This window comes from Mesitornis unicolor, unplaced genomic scaffold (assembly GCF_000695765.1).
Source record: "Mesitornis unicolor isolate BGI_N332 unplaced genomic scaffold, ASM69576v1 scaffold1786, whole genome shotgun sequence".
Taxonomy (NCBI): Eukaryota; Metazoa; Chordata; class Aves; order Mesitornithiformes; family Mesitornithidae; genus Mesitornis; species Mesitornis unicolor.
In genome coordinates this window covers 37,997-42,660 of record NW_010191470.1, presented here as the reverse complement: position 1 = coordinate 42,660, position 4,664 = coordinate 37,997, and positions in this window count along the sequence as shown.

The following is a 4,664-nucleotide window of genomic DNA, read 5'->3' as shown; positions in this document are numbered from 1 at the left end:
AGGGAAACTTGTTCCCACTTGGGAAAAGTTCATTTCCAGCCTTCTTTGTCCACTGCACCTTTTAGCTCCAGTCCATGGTCCCATACAGCATCCTTTTTTTCAGAAACAAATATTCATCGTGGGGATGAAGGAGCAGACACTTCAGTGGGGTTTTGCATCACAGCTCACACTGCAAGCACTTGATCAGCCCTCAGCATAGGTAAGAATTGAGATCTGGGAGTTAAGGGTCTCTGATGCTTTCATTTTCAAAATTGATCAGCAGTTCTGGCTGCCTTCATTTTGGGGTGTTCATCTCAGGAGAGCTTCAGCAGAGCTGGCTTGCAGGGGCTGCAGAATTTCTCTTCTGTGAAAGTTGAGGCCTTTGGGGGCTCTTCAGGTGGGAAAAGCAAAAGAGCGGGTTGCTTTGCTGTTACTGAAAAATGCAGTCCAGGAATGCAGCCATGCGTGATCCCTAGAGATGCTCCCTGCTGCAGCTGGCCTCATCCTCCTGCCGCTGGCGCAGCAGCATCCCCCGAAACTGAGGGCTGCCATGCTCCACAAGCAGTGATGGGACACAGCTTTTGTGCAGCGCAGCTGTCCTCATCCTCTGCAGGATGCATTTGGGCTGGGGTTGGGATGGGTGGCTGGGGCACAACACCCAGCCTGGGGACGGCAGGGAGCCAACTGTGCAGCTGCCACTTCCCCTTCCTCCCACCCTGCGCTGCAGGGAGCACTCTGCAAAGAGACTTTGGTGTCTGACAAAAATTAATCATGTTTCTCTTCCTCCTGCGCTCTTCAGGCATGGAGTCTGTTTGATGTGCAAAGTGAATGGGGACAGCACATGAATGTCCCCGGTACTTCCCACAGTCAGTTGTTTTCTCACTCCTTCTTTAATAAAACTCTCTCAAATCATCCCTTATTAGCCCATACGACCAGCACCAAAATGGAGGTTGGAGGACACTCGCCGTTCCTTTCATGGAGACAGCAGTGTCCCCATGGATGGCTGGTCCTACCTCTCACTTATCTACGTGAGCATGGCTTTCCTCCTGGCAGCTTGCCTTGGGTATCACCCTAGCGTGTAGAGGGGTGATGCTGATGTCCTTGGGACCTCAGCGCAGAGGCCTGCCCCAGAGTAACCCCCAGGTTTCTGGCATCCGTCAGCCCCACTGTAACCCCATGCTGCCTGTGCATCACCACTTGACATGCTGCTTGCCTGAGAGATGCTTGCAGTAACTGGCCCACGCTCTGAAAACAGTGCTGCAGGTGACGATGAAAAGGAGTAAAATGGAGGGAAGGAGTGCAAGGCTTCAACTTGCCTCTCGCCTTCTCCCTCACTGCTGGGCTGAGCTGTTTGCTCATGCAGCTGCAGCCAGCCCCTGGGATGGTGCACACCAGCCGGCTGCCAATTGACGTCAAAGGAGCACGGGTGGTTTGTGTGAGCTGAGGGACAGCTCAAGGTGGGTTCCAACACCACAGAGAAATGTTTAAATCACCCCCCCTTCCCCTCCCTCTGCTCCAGGAAACAAGCACCTTATTTCATTCATTGACTGGCTTGGTTATGGCAAGAGTCCTGCCCATATTTTGGCTACTTGGCTGTTTGCTGAGGACTGAGCAGCCCAGATCGTGCTAGCTAAGAGCAGGGGAGCGAAAAGAGAGGGGAAAGGTACGATGAAGCCAGATTCAAATTCCTCTACCCAGTCTTTACCACATGTTTCCAGTCAGGACTCAAGCCATGTATGTTTTCTTCTCACTTTGCCTGCGATGTTTTTGAGGCTTGTGAAAAAGTGAGATGCTGAGTTTCTGCCATCCTTCTCTTCCTCTTCAAATCACTGTGTGTGCTGTGAAATTTGTCTGGGCAAAGGGAGTTCATTTGAAGTGGGTGCATTTGCCCGTAACTGCTCAAGTTCTCCTTCAGTCACTTTATTTTCATTTTGTGTTATACCTATTAGCTACAACCCCCATCTCAATGCAAATTCGTCAGTAACGATGTCAGTACATTTTCCAAAAGCAAGTACTATAAAAGCTAATTTATATCAAGCCCAGACTTATGTGTTTAAAGGCAACCTATCTCTCTAAACACAGAGTGATTCCTATGGGGCATGCTGGGGGAAGTCAATACGTTGACTTCCACCAGCTTTGGGTCAGGCCTGAGCTCTTGAATCGGTTCTTATATATTGTTGCGAATACATGAGGCTGTACTATTTAAGATTGTCCAAAACAAACATGTTTCAGGTGAGACCAGTGTGCAGACCATCACGTGAAAAATATTTCTGATAACAACTGACTGCATGTTTGCTTTTACATGGCATTGACTCTTATTTCCCTGATTATTTTTAGTCCTCAAGGCTGTCCCTTAATCAACCCACTTTATTTACTAACTAGTGTTGCCTCTAGTATGATGCAGCAGGTCTAATGATGCTTTCTGTTACGCATGGAAACTATTAGTTAGCTCTCAGCTACAAATAAGTGAGAATTAATTTCCTACATGGGCTGATCCAAGACCACTGAACAAAGCGAGGAAGAACTGTTTACAAGGTCATGTAGTAGCAGGACGAAGGGTAATGGTTTTAAACTAGAAAAGGGTAGATTTAGGTTGGATATTAGGAAGAAGTTCTTCAATGTGAGGGTAGTAGATCACTGGAACAGGTTGCCCAGCAAGGTGGTGGAAGCCCCATCCCTGGAGATATTCAAGGTCAGGCTTGATGGGGCTCTGAGCAACCGGATCTGGTAACATTGACCCTGTTTACTGCAGGGGGATTGGACCAGATGATCTTTAAAGGTCCCTTCCAACCCAATGCATTCTATGATTCTATGTACAAAGTTTTTCACGCATTTCAGTGGCCTCGAATCAGATCCTTACAGCCACTGAAAGAAAAAACACCCATCAAACTCCAAACCAGCCCAAATCAACACATTCATTTTAATGGGAAAACACAGTAAGATGTGCCATGCTCAGACAAAGACAGATCAAACAAACCTTTACTCCTCTTCTACTCTACCTGCTTTTTTCCTCTTGGAGTGAGGATTTGCAGACCCAAATTCATGTGGAGTTGAGGAGTGGAGCAAGCCTGATGCTGTGCCCTGGCTGGAGCAGATGGTGTTCCTGTGCTTGAGAGAGGAGACAATGCAGAAAATGCACCCTCAGCAGGCTTCTTTAAGGAGTAAACAAGGCTTTGAAGCTGTTTGGAAGTATGGGATACTGCAATAAATTTGGGAGAAGGTGAGTATTAAATGGAGCATGTCACTGGGGTTGGTATTTGGACACACAGCTGGCAGGTCAAGCTACGCCATTATTCAGACCTTTTTTGCACTCACATGTGACTGTGCTCCTACAGAATGCTGTGGCTTTCCCATATATAACAGTTTTTAGTGTAGTTTTAAGTACATCCATGAAAAGACTTCATGTTCTACAGCACCTCCTCATCTCCCCCTATGCATGGGCACACATGCAAATGTATCAACATGGACACACGTACAGCTGTCCTAACAGAGCTCGGCTGTCCCTGTCCAAACAGCGCAGGTTCACCCAGCGGTTAGTATGAGATATTGTTGTCTACAGACATCTTCAAACCAGGTCAGTCCCCCTTGGAGATACAGGTCCTGCAATGCTCATGAGACCTGTTTGGGGCAGTAGTCTCCCTTGCTTAGTGACACATCTCCTGAGCTCAACAGGGACCCTGGCGGCTGCTCACAGGTGCTGAATTTTCCCTTATTCAGGTGAAATTTCCAGGGACTTTGGTGGGAGCAGGGCCTGAGTGGAAAGCACAGGGCCAGGGCCTGCCTGTTCCCACCACACAATAGCCACACATGCCACTTTGGCCAATGAACTCCGCTTGTCGCCTATTCCCAGGCCTGTGTGATTTTCAAGTCCTGGGTCTCTAATTTTTTTTTCATAATTTGCTACAAACAATATCATAATCAGTGACTGGAGCATGTTTGGAGGAGAACTCAGGAGTCGTCTCTTGAATCACCTTGCAGATTGTGTCTCCCCTGCCCCTGCTAAGCAGGGGCTGCTGGCATGCAGCCCCCCGAGCCCGTGCCTTCTTCAGGGCCGCTGGGGGATGCGCAAGGAGAAGTCCTGCCACTTCGGGAAATGGAGAAGCAAGGGAAACACTGAAACTTGTGTGAGGCAAGTGAGAAAATTTTTATTAGAAGTGAAGTGGAGGTGCAACTCCTGTTAATGCAGAAGTGTGTACTTTGGCAAGCCAAGATCCTAGCATTTCCTTTTGCGTGCAAGAAAATACGCTGAATCTGAAAACAGTAGCCTTAACACAATATATATGGATATATGAGTACAGCCTGTAAACTGCCCTTCTCCCCCCCACCTCCAGCCCAAAAGGTTACAAAACTTAATTCCTGTGGTGACAGTAAAGTGTATCAGCAAAAAGCCTGGCTGGGTCCCCATCCAATGCAGCACTCTGCTGTTGGGAGACTCAGACCAGCAGGGAGGACCCCATGCATGAATGCTCTTTTTCACGATCTTGACCTAATAACACCTTGGATCATGAAAATCAAAAGAGTTAAGAGTGCCCCATTTACGGCGGGTTATTTTCTGTATCATTTCGTTGTTTCTCAGTGTGTTGGCAGGCTTGGGCAGTGAAACAGGACGGGAGGCTTTCATTTTTCTGTCACCTCCCCTTGGTTCCTCTCCATGTGCTGCTTGCCTGCTTGGATTCACAAGGTGG